General features: G+C 40.2%; 1 protein-coding gene across 4 annotated transcripts in view; it reads left to right on the plus strand.

Moving 5' to 3' along the window:
* LOC147355052 (uncharacterized) overlaps nt 1–26910 on the plus strand; it is a 73669-nt gene extending 46759 nt beyond the window's left edge. For all 4 annotated transcript variants that reach the window (XR_015144179.1, XR_015144178.1, XR_015144180.1 and 1 more), the window contains 2 exons: nt 8155–8263; nt 23805–26910. The gene's annotated coding sequence lies outside the window, so the exon portion shown is untranslated. The remainder of the gene's footprint in view (nt 1–8154; nt 8264–23804) is intronic.
* Nucleotides 26911–27837: the final 927 nt, after the last annotated feature.

The following is a 27837-nucleotide window of genomic DNA, read 5'->3' on the forward strand; positions in this document are numbered from 1 at the left end:
TTTCTCTTTTGTGTTGTTTTAAATGAGAGGAATATGATTATAGTATTTTACTCTTGATCCTCACTTTGGCCTTACTTCTCAAGTATGCTATTCTTTTCCCAACAGATATCACTCACTTAAAAAGGGTTTATAATGAAGGTCTCTTAAGAAAACATTGCAAGGAAGTCAGGAGAGACAACATTTTCCTCCTTCTGTGAAATTCTAGTGGAGGCTTATCACAAGCTGTTTCTCTTGCCTTAAATGCCCGCTGCTTTCTCGTCTGTTCAGAGAACTGCTGCTAAATTTTCAACCCTCCTGGGTAAAACCTTCCCTGAAAGCATCTGCCTTTTCTTCCCCAGCTTTTATGCCCTCTCAGTGCATCATGTAACACACCCTGGTGGAAATGAACTTTTATTAAAACATCACTCTCTAAGCAGGTCACAGGCAAGCTACTCACCAGGCTTTGTTCCTTCGGTGGCAGAATAGATTGGCAGTCAGGTCTATCTAATCCACGTGTCTTTCTGTGATGGTATCTAGAGAGAATCTTGAACTTGAGGTTTCTAGGAAGATGACAATGACAACAACAACTCTACTTAGTTCACGTGACGAATGAAAACCATTTACATTTGACTATAGGAAACAGTGGAAACAGTGTCAGACTTTATTTTTTGGGGCTCCAAAATCACTGCAGATGGTGACTGCAGCCATGAAATTAAAAGACGTTTACTCCTTGGAAGGAAAGTTATGACCAACCTAGATAGCATATTCAAAAGCAGAGACATTACTTTGCCAACAAAGGTCTGTCTAGTCAAGGCTATGGTTTTTCCTGTGGTCATGTATGGATGTGAGAGTTGGACTGTGAAGAAAGCTGAACGCCGAAGAGTTGATGCTTTTGAACTGTGGTGTTGGAGAAGACTCTTGAGAGTCCCTTGGACTGCAAGGAGATCCGACCAGTCCATTCTAAAGGAGATCAGTCCTGGGTGTTCTTTGGAAGGAATGATGCTAAAGCTGAAACTCCAGTACTTTGGCCACCTCATGTGAAGAGTTGACTCATTGGAAAAGACTCTGATGCTGGGAGGGATTGGGGGCAGGAGGAGAAGGGGACGACAAAGGATTAGATGGCTGGATGGCATCAACGACTTGATGACGTGAGTTTGAGTAAACTCTGGGAGTTGGTGATGGACAAAAAGACTCAAGAGGGATGAGTTTGATCCCTGGCTCTGGAAGATCCCCTGGAGGAGGGAAATGGCCACCCACTCCAGTATTTTTGCTTGGAGAATTCCATGGGTAGAGGATCCTGGTGGGCTACATACAGTCCATGGAATTGCAAAGAGCCAGACATGACTGACCAACTGAGCACACAGCACATAGACTTAATTTAAATCTTTTTGTTGGAGTTCCTGTTGGGATAGTAGCAGTGGTTCAACTCCCATCTGTGCCCCCTTTCCCCGCAACTATTATAGGGTCTGCTGCTGCTAAGTCACTTCAGTCGTGTCCGACTCTGGGCGACCCCATAGACATCAGCCCACTGGACTCCCCTGCCCCTGGGATTCTAAGGAAAGAACACTGGAGTGGGTTGCCGTTTCCTTCTCCAATGCAGGAGAGTGAAAAGTGAAAGTGAAGTCACTCAGTCGTGTCCGACTCTTAGTGACCACACGGACTGCAGCCCACCAGGCTCCTCCATCCATGGGATTTTCCAGGCAAGAGTACTGGAGTGGGGTGCCAGTGCCTTCTCATTATAGGGTCTAGAAGCCTGGAAACTACATTTTCCAAATTTCTTTGTCATCAGGTGTCTAGTTTAGGTTCCAGAAATGAGAGCCCCCTCTGAGATTTAGAACAGAACCAAAGGAGAAGCTATCATTGATTCAGCAGTTGTGGACAAACATGTCAGGTCTAGCAACGCACAGACATGAGGCTTTGCCAGAAGTTTCTAGGTATTCTTTTGAAAATCACCCACTGTGGTACAGTAGGAAGCTGAGATCATCAGCTCAGATTTGTTCTGATCCTTGGACTTCCTATGAGGAGCTGCCCTGGTCTTTGTTCTGCTCCGCTCTTATGGTAGTTTTGCATTAATATAAGGGCTCTAATTCTCTGAATTAAATCCCCTCCTGCTTGAAATACCTACAGTGGTGTCTGTTTCTGCTACCATACTCTGACTGATACAATCTATATAATCGATTATAAAAGATAAGGGCTATAGGGTGAATCTTTGATATGAGATTTTGGTTCTTGTTCATCAAGGTTCAGATGATTAAAACGAGTTATTATTTTTTTTTCTCATGCCACCCACTGTTCATGCTCTTTTTTATGTTTCATTCCTGTTTTGTCTTCTACTTGTATTGTGATTTGCTTTGCATAAAAGAGCTCTTTTCCTCTTATATGTTACAATGGTTTGAACACAGTAGGTCCACAGTATGTATTTGTTGAATTAAAATAATCTATGCTTATGCCCTGGTTGTACATTCATTTTAGATACAATATCTGGTAGCTGCATGGCAAAAGGGGGGCTACTCTACTTCCAGGATATTGTGCAAAATGTCTAATGATTACATACACCAAGGAACAGTTCATCCCTCAGTGTGAATAATGTTGAATCACTGCCTATTTGTTCTTGCAAGTAGTCATTTACTTGGTAAATATTTATTGATCACCTATTATGTGTCAAGATACTGGGACACATGAGGGAACAAAACATGCAGAAATCTCTGCCCTATTCATCTCCCTGCTTTGATTTGATCTTGAAACCTGAGACCGGATGCTGCTTCCCTTGTTTCTTTGTGTTAAGCGTCTCATTGTGACTGTGACAATTATTCTGGTGGGATGATCAGTGTCCCTGATGGCAGGTCCAAATGGAAAACTGATTCTCCACATTAGGAGGGAGCACAGAGTCCAAGGCCCTGTCTGTGAACCTTATCTTCCTGGGACACTTTAATCCAGGGATGACACTCCCTGTCTTGCTAAGTGGCATCACACACATATATGGCCCCAGTTCCTTCCTGTGTGAAAATTCAGACTTCCCCTCTTTATTAATAGCAGTTAAGCACAGTGTCTCCTCAAGCCTTGGCAAGTTCGTTGTTCTGCTGGGATTGATGACACTTAGTAGCACTCTCATTCAAGTCTCTTCTTGCCAATGGTTTATAGTATTTCTCTTGTTATTTAGATTTAGACATCAAATAGTCTGGAGAGGTTTCCTATTCTATATGTTGTTTTTGGCATATTTCCTCAAAGAAGGCCTCATTATCTTTGCTCACATGCTACCTCTGAGTGATTTCTGGAATGAGACTGACTCATGGCTTATGACTAAGTTTGGTAGCAATTTCCTCTAAAAAGGATAATTCTACAGTTTATTGTAACACATTATGTGAACATTCTGAAATATTTAGTAATATACAGTAATATACCTGTGGGTAAAAGATGGAAATGTATTGACTTCATGTATTAGGTTGGTCAAAAAGTTCGTTTGAGTTTTCTCCAACAATGGGTATGGAAAAATCCAAACCAACTTTTTGGCCAACCCAATATAGATACGTTTGTCCTTCTTAGTAAATTTAGTACAAAGGGAGAATTCACCTACATATCACTTAGGGTACCTTTACTAAAGGAGGCTGAAGCTTTCACTGTATTCATGGTGATCCCAAAGAATGGCTGGAAGGAGACCAGGAACCATTAGTGGTTCTGGTCGATGGAGAGTCTCAGGCCACTGAGATAGGACTTTTAACTTGATTTAGGCTCTGTTCCCTGCCTTACATGGAAAGGGTGTTACTCTGACCATTGCAGGGCAGGGCTGGAAGTGGGTGTGGTCAGATCTCCTGACGGCGCCGGGAGAGTAGTGGTCAGATCTCCTGATGGCGCCCAGAGAGTAGTGGTCAGATCTCCTGACGGCGCCAGGAGAGTAGTGGGGGTCCAGGCAATGGCACTGCCTATTTCCAGCCTAAAAGACATTTGGGCAGCTGGGCTTTGACTCTGTACAAAAGAACCTGTGATTAAATCATAGCATGGGCTAGCTGAACTCACATTTTTAAGATTTAGGCCAATCAGTACAGCACAGATTCCCCACCCCACACACCCCCACCCCCAACCCCACCAAGAGGATGGAAAACCTATGCTTCCAGATTCCTATTCTCTATGTCCATATACGAAGATAGATAGTAGTGAGTCAAGCCAAATGGATTTTACAGGGTGTACCTTTTTGGTTGCCTGCATACAGAAGCAGTCTGAGCTGGATTGAAGAAAGACAAAAAATTGTGCAGGGAGTGGGGAGAGGAAAAAGTGAGAAAAAGGAAATGAGTGGGGAAGACTTTCAGATCAGTTATCAAAAAAAATATGAGGAGTGGAAATAACTGGATCCTTACTTTTAAATAATGCCTATGAGTTGTCTTACATCAACAACAGCAAACTAGGAAATTAAGAGTTAATTTTAATATCTTTTCCACCCAAGCCTATTTAAAATGTCTGAAAAACCCAAACCAGCAAACAAACCTCATAAGGTAGCAAATCAGTCTCCTGTGTCCTTGGAATTCTCCAGGCAAGAATACTGGAGTGGGTGACCGTTCCTCTCTCCAGGGGATCTCCCCAACCCAGGGGTTGAACCCCAGGTCACCTGGATTGCAGGCAGATTCTTTACTGCCTAGCCACCACGGAGACCCATTTAAAATGTTCTGAAAAACCCAAACCAATAAGCAAACCTCAGAGGGCAGAACCCGGAGAGAAAAGTTAATTTTACTGAATGTCAAATAAAAATAATAATACTATTTTCTTTTCTTTTAAACCTAGGGGGATAAAGTTCCAAGCCTGAGGCACAGTTAGAAAGAAAGAGGAAGATGATGCTTAATGGTTGTTCTCTCCTTTGTAGCATATCTCTACTTTAATCCAGCCTGTTAACATTCTGCTATTTATTTAAATGGAAGATGGTATGTAAATACACTAAATATAGGGAGGCAAAGCTGGGGATGTTCCAGTTTTGCAAATGTGGTGGGGAAATGGCCATGGAGTGCCCTGGCCAGAACATTCCAGCTTTGTTGGCTGACCCAGGGGCCGTCCTGCAAAGACATCCTAAGCAAATATTTTTGCAGTTAATGGGCACAATTATTGAAATTTCACACAGCACTTCAATTTTGCTCTGTAGTTCAATTTCCCTTCCACGTTCAATATTCAACCTTTTAAAAGACACATTTCCAGAGCTAAATTGGCATTAGCAAGCTTTGAAAAGTTCTACCAAATGAGTGGAAACAGGCTGTGAATTTCTTCTCTTTTCCATTTCTTTTTCTCCAGATCCTTCTGTCCTAGTTTAAGCAATGTGTGAGGTCAGGAAAATAGGTGGGGTTTGGAAGCAGGAAGAGGGAAGGGGGTTCATATATACTGTCAGAAATCAGAAATATCTTTTTTTTTGGATAAAATCTCATCAGGGAGGAGCCACAAATTTTACATACGAGTTGACCTATCTTTAGTATATTTATCAAATTATCTTCATTTATACTGAGATTATTTCTACCAAAATTATTTCCACCAAGAAAAATTTGAGGGGATTATAACTATAATCATATACAATGAACAGGATAATAAAATCAGAAAGGAAATTTAAAAGTCATATATGCAGGCAGAGGGAAGAAACCTGTAATGGACCATTAATTTATATTCAAATCTTTACAGTAACCAAAGCAAAAGAAGAAATATAAGCATGTAATTGTTGAGTGAGGTCTTGCAGTTTACCCAGCTCTGGGTTTAGACACAGAAAAGCACTCAAGTAATGCATAATAATGTCAAAACAATAGTACCTTTGGTGTCTTCACTGTGGAGAAAATTTAGTGATGATTAGCTTTATTCTGCGGAGAAGGCAATTGCACCCCACTCCAGTACTCTTGCCTGGAGAATCCCATGGACGGAGGAGCCTGGAAGGCTGCAGTCCATGGGGTCGCTGAGGGTCGGCCACGATTGAGCGACTTCACTTTCACGCATTGGAGAAGGAAATGGCAACCCACTCCAGTATTCTTGCCTGGAGAATCCCAGGGACGGGGGAGCCTGGTGGGCTGCCGTCTATGGGGTCTCACAGAGTCGGACACAACTGAAGTGACTTAGCAGCAGCAGCAGCTTTATTCTGACGATAGTTAACTGTGATTATCAAAACATGCATTAAGCAAAAGTCAGGTCCTGTGGTTAGGACTCCATACTTCTACTGAAGGGGGCACGGAATTGATCCCTGATCAGGGAACTAAGGTCACACATGCTGCAGGGTGTGGCCCAAATTTTATTAATATGTCACGTCTAGGGAGTTATAGACTTTTTGTAAAACATATCTAGGGATGTGCAAAGGTGCTGCCACCATACGTAACTGAGGCCAAAGTCCCAGGTGTGGTGTCTGAGGCCCCACCATAGGCAACTGTGAAGGCTTTAGCTGGCAGGCTCTTGGGGGAACATCTGCCCTCTGTGTACAGTCTGGAGGGAGTTACAGTCAGACTCACGTCCCCACAGGCCGGCCAGGCTCACTTACAACTACAGTCCTCGTCCAGATGCCTCAGTTCAGAGGCCTCCTTATCAAGGGACCTTCCTTTTCTAGCCCCTGACTCAGTACTTTTCCACTCCTTGTCCTCTGCCCAACCCACCCCAGGACTTCCCTGGCTGGGACACAATTGGCCAGTCAGTGCTAATACATCTCACCCTGCCTGTAGCTGCTCCAGGAGGGAAAATGAAACACTTGAGACAGCTAGTGCTTTCTCCTGTTTGCGTCTTGATTACACTATTGCCGTGAGTGCACAAAGCCTTAACTGTTCATCTCTGTTTGGCCCGTTGTCTTAATTGACCACCTTAATACCTGGCAGCTCGGCTTTCTCCAGTTCAGCTCCTGACAGTAACTAGATATCAAACCAAGGAACAGAGAGAAAATTTATGGTTCTTCGGGTTGAATGGATATTTATTCAGGATGATCATCTTCCCTGGATTTCAGAGTCCATCGTGAGGGGAACTGAAAAGCATCATGCTTTCATGGACAGGGCACAGAATGAGATGCCAGAAGTCCTGGGTTCTAAAATGTCCCTTGCTCTGTAATCTGGGCACACAACATCATCCAAATGTTCTGGGTTTTAGTTTCGAAACTATGAAGTGAGGAACTCTGATGGGGATTTTGAAGATGCCTTTCACTGTGATGCTCACCAGAGCCATCACCTCTTCATTCCTTGATGTAGGTCAGAGTGTCCATCATTCACCTCTGTGGGATGTGGGAGTGACAGTGGGAGGAAGTTAAGGCAAGCCTTTAGGAACAAGTACCCTGGCTTCCCTTGTGGCTCAGCTGGTAAAGAATCTGCCTGCAATGCGGGAGACCTGGGTTCAATCCCTGGGTTGGGAAGATCCTCTGGAGAAGGGAAAGTCTACTCACTCCAGTATTCTGGCCTGAAGAATTCCATGGACTGTATAGTCCATGGGGTCGCAAAGAGTCAGACACGACTGAGTGACTTTCGCTCACTCACTCACCCTGTCCTAGATTGCTATCGGGGAACTTTCGGCTTTAGGTAAGAATTTGGGGAGACTTCTGTAGCAGTCCAGGGTTTGAGACTTCACTTTCCAATGCAGGGGTTGTAAGTTCAATCCCTGGTTGGGGAGCTGAGATCCCACATGTTTCATGGCCAAATACAAAAAAAATAACAGAAGCAGTATTGTAACAAATTCAGTAAAGACTTTAAAAATGATTCACACCAAAAAAAATCTTTTAAAAATTGATATTTTCTCTGAGTACAAATGTAATTTGGAATTTTATAATTTTTGCATATTTTCTAGAGCAGATAAGCCCATGGTTTAGTTTTAGGTCATCTTTAGATGAGTGCCTAGACATTTGGTAAATTATACTTCTTTGTTTATAGACATAGGGGAGTATGTATTGTAGTATTTACTAAATATTGTGTTGACCAAAAAATTCAATAACATTGTACAGTAAACATGAAGAAGATTTTTGGCCAACCCTATAGATTTTAAATAAACATGGGTGTTGTAGGCTGAATTTATGTCTTTCCGAAATTCCTATGTTGAAACCTTAACCCCCAATGTGATTGTATTTGGGAATGAGGTCTTTAAAGAGGTAATTAAGGTTAAATGAAGTCATCAAAGTGGGGCCCTAATCCTATAGGATGGTGTCCTCATAAGAAATAAGATCTCACTGGCAGTTTTTCTCTCTCTACCTGTGCACAGAGATGAGGCCCTGTGAGGACACAGTGGCTGTCTACAAGCCAGGAAGAAAGATCTTACCAGAAATCAACCCTGCTGACACCTAGATCTTGGATTTCCAGACTCCAGAATGGTGAGAAAATCAGTGTCTATTGTTTAAGCCACCCTGTCTGTGATATTTTGTTATTTAAGCCCAAGCAGACTAATACAACGAGGGAAACAATCATCTATATAAAACTCATTGTCTGAAAATGAAGCCAATGAAACAAAAAATATGGCATGATATTGAGCAATTGATGGGATATAAGAAAACTATCCACTTGACCTTGACATTGGAAAAGATTCCTTCAAACATCACAGCCTATTGACATAGGAGTATGTTTCACTCTGTGTGTGTTCAGTAACACCCTTTGCTCTGCTGAGAACAGCATTTTCTTTGCCATAATATTTTATTTGTTCATAAATGTTTTCCAGTTTTCATGAGTTAACCTTTAGGTAGAGCTTAGTATGATGGCATGTACACACATTTGTAAACTACATAAAATAAAAATATAAATTTCAATAGTGTAAAATAGAGCTAGTAAGCTGGAAAGTGGTATAAAAGGAGGGTTAGAGCAAAATGGAGGGAGATAATTCCTCATTTTATGAATTAGAGAGTTGAAAAAGAATGAAATAATGCCATTTGCAGCAGCATATGTAAGGTGTAAGGTGTAGAGGTTGTCATAGTGAGTGAAGTGAGTCAGAGAAGAACTATCCTATGACATCCTTTATATGTTAACTCTTATCCCTTATATGTAAAAATACATCCCTTTACATCCCTTATATGTAAAAAGAAATGATACAAATGAACTTACTTACAAAACAGAAACAGACTCACAGACTTAGAAAATGAACTTATGGTTACCAGGGAAGAAGGATGGGGATAAGGGATAGTTAAGGAGCTTGGGGGTGCACATTGCTATATTTAAAATGGATAATCAACAAGGACCTACTATATAGCACTGAGAACTCTGTTCAATGTTATGTGGCAGCCTGGATGGGAGGGGAATTTGGGGGAGGATGGATACATGTATCCATGGCTGAGCCCCTTTGCTGTCCACCTGAAACTATCACAACATTGTTAACCAGCTATTCTCCAATGAAGAATAAAAAGTTAATTTTTTTTTAAATTAGAGGGTTGAGCAATTCCATCTGAGGTAGGTGGATTAAGAAACAGAAGATACATTTCTTTTAAAGTTACAAAACTCACTAGTAGTAGAACTAATATATAAATGGTCAACAAGTTCCTGGAGGGAAAGGAGCTAGTTGTGAGCTAGATTCTGTGTTATTTATGAAACCAGATCAATAACTACTTGGAAAACTGACATATTAGGAAACAGAAGTATAGCTACATTGTTTGGAACTAAAATCGCAATCATAAGTAGATGATATTGGAATACCTACCAGTGGAGCCCCTCTTTCCCATCCAGTTTCTGAATGAATCAGGGAATAAGTAAGGCAAGGAATAAGGTTGATGGGAAATTCAGGCTTACTTGATGATTAGTAAAGACTAACTTGGAGTAAATGGCTCTCTCTGGAAGGCTTGTTTGATGCACTCCAGGAAGGGGAACTTTTTCCAGGAATCATAAAACTGCTGGACCAGGGCAGCCCTTCCCACATTGTGGGAAGAGCCCCCCACCCTGGAAAAGTTCCAGCCCCAGGAGAAAGAAAGAAGGAAGCTGAGCCAGACACTCACCATTTATTTTTCTCCAATTTCCCACTCAGATCAAGCCATTAAAAAAAAAATTTTTTTTTTAATTTATCTATGGCTGTGTTGGGTCTCAGTGGGGTCATTGTTCATTGCAGCATGTGGCCCCAGGACACATTGAATCTTAGTTCCCTGACAAGAGATTGAACCCGCATGCCCTACATTGGAAGGCAGATTCTTAACCACTAGACCACCAGGGAAGTCCCAGATTAAGCCATTCTTTAAATGAATTTCATGGTAGAATGAAAAGAGGCCAAGATTGACACATATGGAAGGAACTTCAAGATGAGGAACATTTTTTCCTGAACAGTTGCCTGTAGGGAAATTGAACATGTTCTGAGTGTAGTGTGGACTGTTGAAGAATTTCACATTTCATTATATGGGAGAAATAGCGGTAGGAAGTGGCCGATTTTGATTGCTACTTTGCCTCTCCTTCATCCCCCTGGTGATTTTGGTTGAAACACCTGAGAAGAGTTGATGACAAAATTAAAGGAGAAAGGAGCAAACACCAGCTCAATACCATTAAGTCGGTTCTCCTGGACATATGTTTTCAACCTTCATCCTCTTGAACATGGATGCTATATCTCTAGCTACTTCTGTTGAGTTACCTTTATTTCCTTCATTAAGACGTAGGCATTAGATAGACATCTCAGCCACTTCTTCTGCTTGTGGGATACACAATAGCCTTGTTTTCTTTTCTTCCATGTGAATCAATTCTAACAAGATGAGAGTTCAGGGAGGACCTTCTGGCCCTGAGATTAGACTGAGGTGGGCTACTCCCAACTGTACTTGTTTGATCCTTGCCCACCAATCTTCATTCTGTTATTCCTCTCATTCTATTGCACTGAGAACACATTTCTCTAACCCTCAAAACTAAGCATGTCTTCATCCTCCATTGCTAGGTCCCCGAGAACTTGGCAGCTGCACTGTCTTGATCTGGGTGGTGGTTACACAGGAAATGATGTATGTGAGAATGTACTGAACTGTATACTTAAGGCTAGTACACTTTATTCAATGTGTATACATGTGTTTTACTTCAATTGGAAAAAAAAAAAAACCCTAGCCTTAAATTTCTTGACAGTTTCTATCGCTGCCCAAAACTGGCAAAAGAATGGCCCTGGCCCTCCCTGCTAGATGTTTATTATGGCAACACTTTGAAGGTGGGGCTTTCTGAACTCTCCATAATCTGCCAATGTTTCCCAATCTTTTAAACATTTCTTTTGCTCAAGACTTACTGAAGGGTTTCAAGGCACAATCAGTTTTCTTCTTCACCAGATCTTTTTAACCGAGACACAAAATCTATAAGTCATAAAAAAGTATCACTACATTTTGCTACATTAAAAAAAAAATCAACATGTGTGTGACCAAAACACCATAAGATAAAAATTTGGATGAAAGGATTAATATGGAAAAAAGCAATCACAACTCAAATCACAGACAAAGGACGATGTCCCTCATATAAAGTTCTGATCAGTTTATAAAGAACCTAGTAGAAAAGTGGGCAATAGATGTGAACAAAACATTCCATAATGTATAAGACACCAAGCACATGAACAGATGCTTGACCTCACTCAAGAGGTTAATGAGAAATGAAAATGGAAACCACAGCAAGACACCATTGTTCAAGCTATCAGACCGGATGCAATTAAAAAGTTAGATGTTGGAAAGCTTGGGAGAAACAGGCCCCATCATGCAGTGCTTGGGAAGGAAGATTTCCCAGCTCCTATAGAGGGTCATTGAACAGTACCTATTCACAATGACAAAGGCATGTGCCCTTTGAGCCCATAGTTCCATTTTTAGGAATTTAGATGGCAGGCAAAATGGCACCTATTCAAGGTAACATTATTGTTTATGCTAGTGGACTTTTGAAAATAACCTAAATGTTAATGAATACAAGTCTAGTTAAATAAATCATGCTTACCATAGAATACTAGGCAGCCATAAAAATGAAAGCTTTTTTTAATAGTTTAAAAATCTGAGTTATTATTAAGTTAAAAAAAAAAACAATGGTAGAACAATGTGCAGAACGTGCTAATATTTGTGTAAAGGAGGAAATGAGTGAATGAATGAGGGGACAAGTCCAGATCTGTCTAGACTGTGTTTTGGGGAATTAGGGAGGTCGAGGTTAACAGGGAGAGACAATGAAGTTGTCATGACTTGTGGTGTTTTGTCTCTGCTCTCCTGCCAACCCTTTTTGGTTCTTAGTTCTTCATTCTTTTCCTTAACCCTACCCTTCAACCCCAGTGCACAGGGTCCTGCCCCAGCTCTCAGCACAGCCCATCTATCCACAAACACCACCAGAGTTAATGTTAGTGAACTGTGGTAGAATCCTTCTGGTTGTAAGTGAATTTTAGCGGAGGGCCCATGAGACGTGGATGCCTCCCATCCTTTCTATAGAAAGGCACCTTTAAAAGTGTTAGTCGCTGAGTCGTGTCCAACTCTTTGTGACCCCATGGACTGTAGCCCACAAAGCTCCTCTGTCCATGGGATTCTTCATACAGGAATACTGGAGTGGGTTACCATTTCCTACTCTTGGGGATCTTCTCGACCCTGAGATCAAACCCAGGTCGCCTGGCTTGCAGGTGGATTCTTTACCACTGAGCCAGCCGGGAAGCTCACTGGCAACTTAAGCTCAGTTTTTAAAATGATCTTTTGGCTATGCACGATGGTGTGATCACTGACCTAGAGCCAGACATCCTGGAATGTGAAGTCAAGTGGGCCTTAGAAAGCATCACTACGAACAAAGCTAGTGGAAGTGATGGAATTCCAGTTGAGCTCTTTCAAATCCTGAAAGATGATGCTGTGAAAGTGCTGCACTCAATATGCCAGCAAATTTGGAAAACTCAGCAGTGGCCACAGGACTGGAAAAGGTCAGTTTTCATTCCAATCCCAAAGAAAGGCAATGCCAAAGAATGCTCAGACTACCACACAATTGCACTCATCTCACACGCTAGGAAAGTAATGCTCAAAATTCTCCAAGCCAGGCTTCAGCAATGTGAACCGTGAACTACCTGATGTTCAAGCTGGTTTTAGAAAAGGCAGAGGAACCAGAGATCAAATTGCCAATATCCGCTGGATCATGGAAAAAGCAAGAGAGTTCCAGAAAAACATCTATTTCTGCTTTATTGACTATGCCAAAGCCTTTGACTGTGTGGATCACAATAAACTGTGGAAAATTCTGAAACAGATGGGAATGCCAGACCACCTGACCTGCCTCTTGAGAAATTTGTATGCAGGTCAGGAAACAACAGTTAGAACTGGACATGGAACAACAGATCGGTTCCAAATAGGAAAAGGTGTACGTCAAGGCTGTATATTGTCACCCTGCTTATTTAACTTATATGCAGAGTACATCATGAGAAACGCTGGACTGGAAGAAACACAAGCTGGAATCAAGATTGCTGGGAGAAATATCAATAACCTCAGATATGCAGATGACACCACCCTTATGGCAGAAAGTGAAGAGGAACTCAAAAGCCTCTTGATGAAAGTGAAAGAGGAGAGTGAAAAAGTTGGCTTAAAGCTCAACATTCAGAAAACGAAGATCATGGCATCTGGTCCCATCACTTCATGGGAAATAGATGGGGAAACAGTGGAAACAGTGTCAGACTTTATTTTTCTGGGCTCCAAAATCACTGCAGATGGTGACTACAGCCATGAAATTAAAAGACGCTTACTCCTTGGAAGGAAAGTCATGACCAACCTAGATAGCATATTCAAGAGCAGAGACATTACTTTGCCAACAAATGTCCGTCTAGTCAAGGCTATGGTTTTTCCTGTGGTCATGTATGGATGTGAGAGTTGGACTGTGAAGAAGGCTGAGCGCCGAAGAATTGATGCCTTTGAACTGTGGTGTTGGAGAAGACTCTTGAGAGTCCCTTGGACTGCAAGGAGATCCAACCAGTCCATTCTGAAAGAGATCAGCCCTGGGATTTCTTTGGAAGGAATGATACTAAAGCTGAAACTCCAGTCCTTTGGCCAGCTCACGTGAAGAGTTGACACATCAGAAAAGACTCTGATGCTGGGAGGGATTGGGGGCAGGAGGAGAAGGGGACGACAGAGGATGAGATGGCTGGATGGCATCACTGACTCGATGGACGTGAGTCTGGGTGAACTCCAGGAGTTGGTGATGGACAGGGAGGCCTGGCGTTCTGCGATTCATGGGGTCGCAAAGAGTCGGACACGACTGAGTGACTGAACTGAACTGTGGCATGTGGGATCTTATTCCCCAGCCAGGTATTGAACCCACACCCCCTGCTTTGGAAGCGCAGAGTCTTAACCACTGGCCCATCAGGGAAGTCTCTACAGTGCATCTTTGAGGTGTGGTGGAGCCTTTGTTACTTCCTGGAGGGCTGTGTCTAGAAATGTTTGACATGAGAATATTTAGTGATTGATGTTTTCAGAAACCAGGAAGTACTTAAAACAGGGATTTTATTTTGTGAGGAGGTTTTCTCCATGGTGACACTGCCTAAAAGCCCACTTATTTCTTATCAAAATAACAAAGTTCTGAAGGAAAACAAAGAGCTCCTTAGGGTTTCTACCAGAAGAGAGAGGAGGAGACGTGAGGTCCTCTCTCTCTTTTGGTAGAGTGTGTCCCCATCCCAGTGTGAAGCGACGGCAATGCAGAACAAGGGAGGGTAGAGGCACAGAGAGGAAGTCAAAACCTTCAGAAAACAGATGAACGAGAAAGCCTAGAGACACAGGGCTGCTGAGAAGGAAGGATGGGCATTGAAAGCCCTGCCAGTACCTCTTGTCTTTGGGGAAAGCTAGTAGAGCCCTGGCAACCTATGCAGTGACCGCAAACAGGTAACATTTCACAACAGGGCAATGGGCAAATAACTCAGTGGCCCCCAGTGAGGACTAGTGAATGAATCATTGTCCATCCACAAAATGGGATGATTCTAGCTCTAAAAGGGAGCAAGGACTAGCTCTCTCTTCCACTATAGAGTGATCTCCAGGATTTAGGTACTTAAAAAAAAATTAGGTGAATAAAATCTTGTGCAGTGTGCTACCATTTATCTAAGGGATATATATATATATATACACACACACACACACACACATATATATATCCTATACATATTTAACAAGAAATAAATATATCATATACACACACACACACACACACATATATATATATATATATATATATATATATATATACTGCCACTAAGTCACTTCATAGACAGCAGCCCACCAGGCTCCCCCTTCCCTGGGATTATCCAGGCAAGAACACTGGAGTGGGTTGCCATTTCCTTCTCCAATGCATGCATGCATGCTAAGTCACTTCAGTTGTGACCGACTCTGTGGGACCCCATGAACAGCAGCCCACCAGGCTCCTCTGTCCATGGGATTCTCCAGGCAAGAATACTGGAGTGGGTTGCCGTTCCCTTCTTCTATATATTTATAGAAAAATGTATTTATCTAAAAGATAGATCAATCACTTCAGTTGTGTCTGACTCTGCAAATCTCTGAACTGTAGCCCACCAGGCTCCTCTGTCAATGGGATTCTCCAGGCAAGATTACTGGAGTAGGTTGCCATTCTCCTCCAGAGGATCTTCCTGATAAGGGATTGCATTTCTTTGGGCTCCAGCATTGCAGGCAGATTCTTTACTGCTGAGCCACCAGAGAAGCCCATATTTACCCCTTAGATATCCCTTAGTGTGTATATATATGTATATGTATATATATATATGTATATATATATAAAAAATATATATCTATATCCCTTAGTTAAAGGGATAAATATATAAATATACATACATTAAAAAAAAACAACAGGAGGATAAACTATAAAATTAAACAAAATGGGGAGTAATGGGGGAGGTAGTAGAAGGGGAAAAAGGAGACAAGTTGTCCTTTGCATATACTTTGCTTTGTAGTTTTGATTTGGCTATCATGTATATATTTTATATAATTATAAAGTGAAAATTAAATTAAGGGCTTCCCTGGTAGCTCAGCTGGTAAAGAATCCACCTGCAATGCAGGAGACCCTGGTTCAATTCCTGGGTCAGGAAGATCCCCTGGAGAAAGGATAGGTTACTCACTCCAGTATTCTTGGGCTTCCCTGGTGGCTCGATGGTAAAGAATCCAGCAATGTGGGAGACCTGGGTTCAATCCCTGGGTTGGGAAGACCCCCTGGAGGAGGGCATGGCAACCCACTCCAGAATTCTTGCCTGGAGAATCCCATGGACAGAGGAGCCTGGTGGGCTACAGTCCACAGGGTCACAAAGAATCAGACACAACTGAGCGACTAAACACAGCACAGTACAAAAATAGAAATTAAAAAAAACATATGAATTTAACTCTGTACCAAGTTAGAGGCATAGCAATACAACTATTCTCAGTGCCTTTAAAACAGTAATTTGATTGTAGCTCCTACAGGGATATTCTCTGTGGGAAATTATAGAACAAGGAAGTTGGTTTGTTCAACAATTACAACAACAAAATTTGCAAGGAAAATAAGAGAAAGAGATGAGAGGGACGCCCATAGACGGAAGAAGTCTGAGAAGGCATGTCTAAATCAGTTGAGTAGGGACATATTTGAATTCTGCTTCAAGCATTCCAACACAAAACATTCTAAGTAATTTAAAAAAACCTAAGCATTCTAAGAAAGTTGGGGAAGTCAGAGTGCTGACTGAACACTTCATGATGTTAAGAAACTATCAATAATTTTTTAGGCATGACCATTTAATTCTGGTTGAATTTTACTTTTACAAACAACTCTTAGGATTTAGTGATACAAATGGAAATACCTAAAGACTCCACCGGAAAATTACTAGAACTAATCAATGAATATAGTAAAGTTGCTGGATATAAAATCAACACACAGAAATCCCTTGAATTCCTATACACTAATAATGAGAAAATAGAAAGAGAAATTAAGGAAACAATTCCATTCACCATTGCAACAAAAAGAATAAAATACTTAGGAATATATTTACCTAAAGAAACTGAAGACATATATATATATAGAAAACTATAAAACACTGATGAAAGAAATCAAAGAGGACACTAATAGATGGAGAAATATACCATGTTCATGGACTGGAAGAATCAATATAGTGAAAATGAGTATACTACCAAAGTAATCTATAGATTCAATGCAATCCCTATCAAGCTACCAACGGTATTTTTCACAGAGCTAGAACAAATAATTGCACAATTTGTATGGAAATACAAAAAACCTCGAATAGCCAAAGCAATCTTGAGAAAGACGAATGGAACTGGAGGAATCAAGCTGCCTGACTTCAGGCTCTACTACAAAGCCACAGTCATCAAGACAGTATGGTATTGGCACAAAGACAGAAATATAGATCAATGGAACAAAATAGAAAGCCCAGAGATAAACCCATGCACCTATGGACACCTTATCTTTGACAAAGGAGGCAAGAATATACAATGGAGAAAAGACAATCTCTTTAACAAGTGGTGTTGGGAAAACTGGTCAACCACTTGTAAAAGAATGAAACTAGAACACTTTCTAACACCATACACAAAAATAAACTCAAAATGGATTAAAGATCTCCATGTAAGACCAGAAACTATAAAACTCTTGGAGGAGAACATAGGCAAAACACTCTCTGACATACATCACAGCAGGATCCTCTATGACCCACCTCCAAGAATATTGGAAATAAAAGCAAAAATAAACAAATGGGATCTAATTAAAATTAAAAGCTTCTGCACAACAAAAGAAACTATAAGCAAGGTGAAAAGACAGCCTTCAGAATGGGAGAAAATAATAGCAAATGAAGCAACTGACAAACAACTAATCTCAAAAATATACAAACAACCCCTGCAGCTCAATTCCAAAAAAATAAACGACCCAATCAAAAAATGGGCCAAAGAACTAAATAGACATTTCTCCAAAGAAGACATACAGATGGCCAACAAACACATAAAAAGATGCTCAACATCACTCATTATCAGAGAAATGCAAGTCAAAACCACAATGAAGTACCATTTCACGCCAGTCAGAATGGCTGCGATCCAGAAGTCTACAAGCAATAAATGCTGGAGAGGATGTGGAGAAAAGGGAACCCTCTTACACTGTTGGTGGGAATGCAAACTAGTACAGCCACTATGGAGAACAGTGTGGAGATTCCTTAAAAAACTGGAAATAGAACTGCCATATGACCCAGCAATCCTACTGCTGGGCATACACACTGAGGAAACCAGAATTGAAAGAGACACATGTACCCCAATGGTCATCGCAGCACTGTGTATAATAGCCAGGACATGGAAGCAACCTAGATGTCCATCAGCAGACAAATGGATAAGAAAGCTGTGGTACATATACACAATGGAGTATTACTCAGCCATTAAAAAGAATACATTTGAATCCATTCTAATGAGGTGGATGAAACTGGAGCCTATTATACACAGTGAAGTAAGCCAGAAGGAAAAACACCAATACAGTATACTAACGCATATATATGGAATTTAGAAAGATGGTAACGACAACCCTGTATGCGAGATAGCTAAAGAGACACAGATGTATAGAACAGTCTTTTGGACTCTGTGGGAGAGGAGGGGGGGATGATTTGGGAGAAACATGTATAATATCATATAAGAAACGAATCGCCAGTCCAGGTTCGATGCAGGATACAGGAAGCTTGGGGCTGGTGCACTGGGATGATCCAGAGGGATAGTATAGGGAGGGAGGTGGGAGCGGGGTTCAGGATGGGGAACACGTCTACACCTGTGGCAGATTCATGTTGATGTATGGCAAAACCAATACAATATTGTAAAGTAAAAAAAAAAAATTCTTTAACATAAAAAAATAAAGTATCACTGAGGTTACACTTATCAACAACAACAAAAAAATAAGTAAAGATGAAATGATGTCTGTGATTGCCTCAAAATAATCCTATGGGGGAGGGGAAGTGAGTGACCAATATATGGAGGTTCATCATACATCTTCTATTCTTGTGTCTCTGAAATTGTCCAGGTCTCAAAAATAAGTTTTGTATAGGGCAGTAGGAGAAAGAAAATTCTCATTAGCAGGTTATATTAGTAGCGTGTTCTTCACACAACTAGTCTTTTAGTTAGACTTGTGTGTCTGTGACTGTGAGATTCAAACCCTTCCAGCGCATAGGACGATGACAGTGCCTTTGAGGAGATCAGAATTCAGAGGTTCAAGGGCCAGTTGATTTTAAAACTGGCCTCAAACCTCATTTTTCTCATTTATCTCCTTTTTTCTGTTGCTGATCCAATTCAGCCCATTCCATCGTTTTGCCAATTCATGCTGAGGCTATTACAGTAACTACCTTACTATTTCTTCCAATTGCAAAAGGCTAATAGAACACAATTATATTTATAGTAAACACACTTAAGAGCTCCCTAAACATTGGTATTGTAAAAAGGCTTAACAAAAAAGCCATACAATGGAGAGGCACTATTAACAATACTCTACACCAGTGAACAGAATGTATTTATACTACTGTCTGGTTAGATAAATGGTTATTTCTTTAGAAAAAAAATGAAAAAATATGTTGTAAATGTGTACCCTGTAAGTACCACATTGGAACTCAACTTAATACTCTGTAATGGCCTATCTGGGAAAAGAATGTATAAAAGAGTGGATATATGTATAACTGATTCATTTTTGCTATATGCTTGAAACTAATACAATATCGTAAATCAACTGTACCCCCAATAAAAATTATTTTGAAACAGAAAAAATATAATTACATATACATGATATAAAATTCAAAAAAGTAACAAAAACAACAACAAAAGCTACTGTAAAAATGAGCCTCCCTTCTACCTCTGCCCCTCAGTTCTCTTCCTGGAAACATTAATGTTCACAGTTTATTGTGTATTCCTCCAGAGATATTCTAAATATATTTGCAGAAGACATAATTATACATCACAAATGGTAGTAAATTAAATATAATTATTGAGTAATCCTTAACTTTCCCTAATCTGTGCTTTTTAGGGCTCCTTTTTACTTTTGGACTGTCATTTATGCAGCCAGCACAGAAAGGCAATTTTGAAAAGATCTTTTCTTCACTTTTATTTTTTTTTCCTTGGTTTTGAAAAGCTCTGTCTTGATTTTGATAACTTGAGCACTTTCATTTTTTCCAGATGAATAATCACAGGCCAGCATAAATAAGAATTTAAACTAGTCTGTGCCTGTATCCACTGATAGATTTCTGTGAACATTTCTGCTTTGAGTTCTAGCAGGGTCCGAAAATTGACAGTTAACATTGATAAAACTAGACAATCCTACTTTTGCTTCTTGTTTCCTTAGTTTCAGAACTGTGAGTTCTGATGAAGACCAAAACCATGGGGATTTTAATAAAAGGTATCTTGACTTAAGTGCCATTGTGTTAGATCCACCACGACAGGATGGGGAAGGCCAGAGATTGGGAAATAAGTAGGAAAGAGAATTGCAAAGGAGGGCATCACTCCTTTTGCAAGCCTATCCTCAGATCCTGGATTCTAGCTTCTCTTCTTTTTCTTTTTTAATATATATTTGTTTATTTGCTGCAAATAAACTGGGTCTTCATTGTCGCATGTGGGATCTAGTTCCCCAACCAGGGATCAAATCTGGGCCCCCTGCATCGGGAGCATGGCATCTTAGCCAGTGGACCACCAGGGAACTTCCATTAGCTCTCTTCTTAACATCTGTGCTGGGAGACAGCACTGTACTCCCTGATACCCTGCTTTACAACAACTCTTTGACGTCATAGCTGTAGCAGTGCAATTGCTTTAAGATTTTAGAGATTAATCATTCAAGTTTTAGAGTTAGTCAATTGAGGTTCCCACCACATGCATAATACAAGATATTTATATCAACCAATAATTATGTATATCATTAGATCAATTAACATTAAAACGTTAAATAATACTTTGCATAACACTGCACTTTAAGGTATGAAGTAAAATCGTAAACATCCAGCAGCAATTCCCAAGGCTGCCACCCCTATCTCTTGTTCCTTTGTTTCCTCCTCTCTCCCCGCTTCCTTTCTCTTTCTTCTCATCGGTTCAGCTCGTCCCTAAGAAATGGTCCTTCCATCCTCAAGCACAGGGCAGATTTAAAGCTGGCGTCAGGCCCAGCCTACTCCGTGTTATCTCTTTCTATGAGGAAGACCAGGTTACACTTACCAAAGAAAGTAGAGGTACCTACTAAGAAAATTCATGGCAGAACAGCTAACTAAAAACAGAGGTTACAGAAATGCATCATTCTAAAGATCAAAGGGTCCAAGAATCAAATCAATGCCAAATAGAATCCACACAAGTTAAAGATAACTAAAATTGTGAAAAAAAATTTACTCTTTCCCTATGGATTTTGACTCTGTCTTGTAATTAAATACATTAAAGCACAACTGAGCCAAATACTATTGTCTTATTTAATATATAATTTAGTGCCTATTCTACTCAAATTGAAGCTTTTATACATTATCTTATAGTATTATTTAAAGTGCTATAGCCTTATAAATTCTAATATGCTACAATAGATACACATTACTTTAGTATAGAATTACTGTTATCTATAGGTCCTGATTCCAAATGTCTAGAAAGGAAGTCTAAATTTGTTCACCTTGGGGAGGATATCCATTCTTAACCCGGTTATGATTAGCTTCTTGGTTAGATGAACATCCCCCAAAGTATGAAATACTTCCATCTACTTATGCTAATGCATGATTTCTTTTTGACATACCATCCATACACTTCTTGACCAAGTATGTTGATCAAGTTCTTCAAGACTTATACTTCTTAGCTCTTGGAGAATGACCCTGCCTAACAGGACCCTGTGTTCAGTTCCATGTGCGTCTATTTAGTGCCTACTAAATATCTGGTAATATTGGGGATGCACAGGTGAAGGCATTCTTTCAGAGGGAAAGCAGTCTAGTTGCAGACAGTTATATCCCCAAATATACAAAATTAACAATAGGCTCTACTCAACATTTTAATGAAGATTGTGTTAAATATAACTTTTTTGTTGGAAACTGAAATGGCAAAAATTACATTAATCAATTTATTTCAAGTATGAAAAGTAAAATTACTCTTCAAAGGGGAATAGTCAAACAGCTCCTTGTTAGCAGCTCTCTTAAATTTCTATGGAGAGAGTAAAATAATTGACTAGTGTGAGGCTTGGGGTTATCCCTGAAGTCCTGCAAACTTTGATCATACATTTTTCTTAATGAAGATCCTCTTTGTAAAACACACTATTGCTCTCATTGTTCTTCAAAACCAAGTCCCCAGTGTACTAGGTGGTGTTAACTGACACTGCATTGCCTAGAAAATAGAGATGTGGATTGTTTAAGGCACTTATTCTGAGTCAATAGTCAATCTGGGAAGTGAAGTTATTTGCCAAATGGCAGCCAATCTATTATTTTGTCTCTAGTATTTAACACAAACCTAGCTCTTTGTATACTTGTGTCTACCCATGATGTTCCAACAAAGGATAGTGGAAAATTCAAGAACTGTTCCAGACGATTGCTGACCTGTTTATACTGGCAGCCAGTGCCCTGGCTGAAGACACAATAGAATATTCTGGGCAGTCATGTCCCAAAGCAAGATTCTTAGTTTAGCTTGGAATGTTTTCTCTAACACTATGTTGTTGAGATATAGGGGAGGGCAGGGGAGATTGAGGGGCAAGTTTTGTATTATTGTTTTGTTATTATTTTACTTCTTATTTTGTATTCATTTTAGCCATGGGTGAGAAAAGTAATAAACTTCTCTATGACCACTGGTTAATTTGATTATGCAATTGCTTCTGCTATTACTGAAAACTGAGAAGGTGAAAATTATCCAAGGAAAGAAATTATTCAGCAGAAACATACAGAAGTGTACCATCAGTTACAACAGAAAATTACTTTTCCGTGTTTTGAACCTAGATTTAAATATTTTCCTCATTAACTCTGGACCATGTTTGAGAACAAACTGCTCCAGACAGAACCAGATTAAGGTCAAGCCTGTCTTTCACACCTGAAAATGATGATGTTCTTGGGAAATATAAACTGTCAAAAATACAGCGAGGATAGTATTTGTAACCGTGTGCTTAGAACTAGCCAAGTATAGATGATCCTGGAGAAACTGAATGGCACCAGTGCTCTCTACTGGAATATTGGGATTTTGGTATCAAGGTCACATACCACAGGGCAGACATCCTGAAAAATACTCACGCCTGTTGTTGTCTGTTTAAAGAAACTAAGGTCAGTGCTGGGAAGTAAAGGACAGACTATAACCCCAAACCCAAGAAGTAAAAATAAACTTGAAAAAAATAAAAAGATATTCTAAAAGGGCAAGTAAACATTATGAGCTATTTCCTTTCTCATAGCCGTGGACAGACTGGTTAATAAGTGGTCAACAGGAGCAGCAATTAAAATAAGTCTATGGCTCTGTTGCCTTAATAATAAGGAAGTCTTTAATATTGTTACAAGTTCCCCTTTCAGAAGTCACACATGGTCCATTCTCTAGGCATAGAATTGAGCCTGAAACTTCCAGGAAGATGGATACCTAAAAATTGTTTCTTAAATATTTTCATTTATTTCAAAGAGAATAGACATGTATTTAATTTTTTATAAGGATTTCTAGATGATAGGTAGTTAGGATGGGAAGGAAGCATAAAATTGTAAAATGATCACTATTTTTCAGGTTGTACTGTTCGTTATGGTGGCCACTGACCACTTAAATGAGGCAACTGACCATGCAAATGTGGTTAGTATACCTGAGGGACTGACGTTGTAATTTAATTGAAAATAGATGCTAAATTTAGATGCAAACACTTCATTTTCATCCTCTCCAGTTTTCTCCAAGTCTCTTAGTGTAAGTCCGTCATCCATCATTGGGGCCCTTGCAGTAGCTTCTTAACTGCTTTCTGGCCTTTAATCTTATACTCTGCTAGATCAGTCTCAAAAAACTGTTAACATGAATTTGTTTCTTTCTTTTTTTTTTTTTTGACGTATAAAAGACAAAGCCAATGCAAAGAAATAGAGGAAAACAATAGAATGGGAAAGACTAGAGATCTCTTCAAGAAAATCAGAGATACCAAAGGAACCTTTCATGCAAAGATGGGCTCAATAAAGGACAGAAATGATATGGACCTAACATAAGCAGAAGATACTAAGAAGAGGTGGCAAGAATACAGAGAAGAACTATACAAAAAAGATCTTCACGACCCAGATAATCATGATGGTGTGATCACTCACTTAGAGCCAGACATCCTGGAATGTGAAGTCAAGTGGGCCTTAGGAAGCATCACTACGAACAAACCTAGTGGACGTGATGGAATTCCAGTTGAGCTCTTTCAAATCCTGAAAGATGATGCTGTGAAAGTGCTGCACTCAATATGCCAGCAAATTTGGAAAACTCAGCAATGGCCACAGGACTGGAAAAGGTCAGTTTTCATTCCAATCCCAAAGAAAGGCAACGCCAAAGAATGTTCAAACTACCGCACAATTGCACTCATCTCACACGCTAGCAAAGTAATGCTCAAAATTCTCCAAGCCAGGCTTCAGTAGTACATGAACTGTGAACTTCCTGATGTTCAAGCTGGTTTTAGAAAAGGCAGAGGAACCAGAGATCAAATTGCCAACATCCACTAGATTATCGAAAAAGCAGGAGAGTTCCAGAAAAACATCTACTTCTGCTTTATTGGGAGAAGGCAATGGCACCCCACTCCAGTACTCTTGCCTGGAAAATCCCATGGAGGGAGGAGCCCAGTAGGCTGTAGTCCGTGGGGTTGCTAAGAGTCGGACATGACTGAGCGACTTCCCTTTCACTTTTCACTTTCATGCATCGGAGAAGGAAATGGCAACACGCTCCGGTGTTCTTGCCTGGAGAATCCCAGGGACGGGGGAGCCTGGTGGGCTGCCATCTCTGGGGTTGCACAGAGTCGGACACGACTGAAGCGACTTAGCAGCAGCAGCAGCTGCTTTATTGACAATGCCAAAGCCTTTGACTGTGTGGATCACAATAAACTGTGGAAAGTTCTGAAACAGATGGGAATACCAGACCACCTGACCTGCCTCTTGAGAAACCTGTATGCATGTCAGGAAGCAACAGTTAGAACTGGACATGGAACAACAGACTGGTTCCAAATAGGAAAAGGAGTACGTCAAGGCTGTATATTGTCACCCTGCTTATTTAACTTACATGCAGAGTACATCATAAGAAATGCTGGGCTGGAAGAAGCACAAGCTGGAATCAAGATTGCCAGGAGAAATATCAATAACCTCAGATATGCAGATGACATCACCCTTATGGCAGAAAGTGAAGAGGAACTAAGAAGCCTCTCGATGAAAGTGAAAGAGGAGAGTGAAAAAGTTGGCTTAAAACTCAACATTCAGAAAACGAAGATCATGGCATCTGGTCCCATCACTTCATGGGAAATAGATGGGGAAACAGTGGAAACAGTGACAAGCTTTATTTTTTTGGGCTCCAAGATCACTGCAGACGGTGACTGCAGCCATGAAATTAAAAAATGCTTGCTCCTTGGAAGAAAAGCTTTGACCAACTTAGACAACATGTTAAAAAGCAGAGACATTACTTTGCCAACAAAGGTCCATCTAGTCAAAGCTAGGTTTTTCCAGTGGTCCTGTATGGATGTGAGAGTTGGACTATAAAGAAAGCTGAGTGCCCAAGAATTGATTTTGAACTGTGGTGTTGGAGAAGACTCTTAAGAGTCCCTTGGACTGAAAGGAGATCCAACCAGTCCATCCTAAAGGAAATCAGTCCTGAATATTCACTGGAAGGACTGATGCTGAAGCTGAAACTCCAATAGTTTGGCCACCTGATGCAAAGAACTGACTCATTTGAAAAGACCCTGGTGCTGGGAAAGATTGAAGGCAGGAGGCGAAGGGGACGACAGAGGATGAAATAGTTGGATGGAATCACGGACTCAGTGGACACGAGTTTGAGTAAACTCTGGGAGTTGGCGATAGACAGGGAGGCCTGGCATGCTGCAGTCCATGGGGTTGCAAAGAGTTGGACATGACTGAGTGACTGAACTGATAAAAGACATACAGAAAAGCACAAAATTATAAGTATACAGTAGATATGTTATCATAAAGTGAACAAAGCTGATAAATGAGTAATAGGTAAAACAGAATTATACCATGGAAGTCCCCATTCATGATTCTCTGTGATCAGTTCTCCCTTTCTCCCACCGTAACAGCCATACAAGTGTTTGCTTGGCCATGCAGAGACAATGGGACTGACTCAGATCTCTTGTCGTTTAGTTGCTAAGTCATCTCTGATTCTTTGAAACCCCAAGGACCGTAGCCTGCCAGGCTCCTCTGTTCATTGGGTGCTAGTGATAAAGAATCTGCCTGCCAGTGCAGGAGAACCAGAGACATGGGTTTGATTCTTGTGTTGGGAAGATCCCCTGGAGAAGGGAATTGCTACCCACTCCAGTATTCTTGCCTGGAAAATGCAATGGACAGGAGAAACTGGTGGGCTACAGTCCAGAAGACTGACCACACATGGTGGGGGCTGGTGGTGGTGTAGGAAACATCCATACTTCTTACATCCACAGACTGCCTGTTTTACAGAAATAATTTGCTCTCCTTAAATTATGCTTGTGGAAATCATCCATGTTGTAATGTTACTTGGAGTTCATTTATTTTCACTGCTGTACAGGAATCTAATATATGATATACCACAGCTGATCTATTCTACTCTTCATAAACACTTAGATTATTTCAAGTTTTATGGTGTTATGAATTTTCTAGGCAATAGTAATGGAGTGGATTGCCATTTCCTTCTCCAGAGGATCTTCCCAACCCAGGGATTGAACCCGGGTCTCCCGCATTGTAGACAGATGCTTTACCGTCTGGGCCACCGGGGAAGTCCTGAATAACACATAAGATCTTTGCAAATGTGTATTGTGAACACATTTTTGTAGCCGTATGCACAGGTCCAGTTTTCAAAGATAATGCCGGTTTTCCGAAATGGTTTTATCAATCCACACTCCTGTTAAGCGTGAAATTTTACATTCTACATTCTCATCAGTATTTTTCAATCTGTCAAAGTTTATTCATTTTATGAATAATAAATGGTGTACCATTGTGCTTTCATTTACATTTTCTGATGATTAATAAGGTGTCTTTCTGTATGTTTATTAGAAACTTGTTTTCTTTTGAAGTGCCTGCTTCTCTCTTTCCCATTTTCTATGAATCATCTTCTTTTTTTTTTTTTTTAATTTGTAGTTATTTTATATATTCACTTGTGAGTTGCAAATATTTTCCACTCCATGGCTTTTTCATCCTGAATGGTGTCTTTGAGGATCAGAAGTTTTTCATTTTATGTTATGCATTTTATCATTGCTTTTCTTCATGACAAGGGCTTTTTGGGTCCTATTTAAGAAATCTTTTTCTTATTCTTAGGTTTTGAAGATATTTTTCTAAGTAATTAAAAAAAACTTTTATTTTGCTTTTGTTTAGATTTACCATACATCTGAAATATATTTTTGTACATAGTGTGAGGTAAAGGCTGTTTCTTTTAGTTTATATGATTATCCAATTGCCCCACTATAATTTATTGAAAAGCCCATTCTTTCCTCACTGCTCTAAAGCACCTGCCCACCTTTGTCTATGGTGACTAGCTTATCCCAGTTTTCCTGAGAGTTTCTTGGTTTCAGCCTAAAAATTCTATATTCTGGGAACAGCCTCAGGCAAACTAGGATACATGATCATCTTCCTTTTGTCATAAATTGTGTGTGCATAAATATGGGTCTATTTCTTGAGTCTCTCTTCTGAACAGACTAATAAGCCCATGTCTTAATTAGCTTTATAATAAACTTTGTTATTCTATAAAGAAAGTCATCTTATTTTATTCATTTCCAAGAGAGTCTTGACAAATTTTGTATTTTTTTCATTTCCATTTTAGAATCAGCTTCTCAATTAACAGAAATAAAAATTCCAAGATTGGGGATGCACTGTTTATATACGTCAGTGTAGGGGAAAATAGGTGTTCATAATTTTTAGTTTTCCAAGCCATGAATT

The sequence above is a fragment of the Bos grunniens genome, chromosome 17 (assembly GCF_055505025.1).
Source record: "Bos grunniens cultivar Pamir isolate PY7600 chromosome 17, Bosgru_T2T1.0, whole genome shotgun sequence".
Lineage (NCBI taxonomy): Eukaryota > Metazoa > Chordata > Mammalia > Artiodactyla > Bovidae > Bos > Bos grunniens.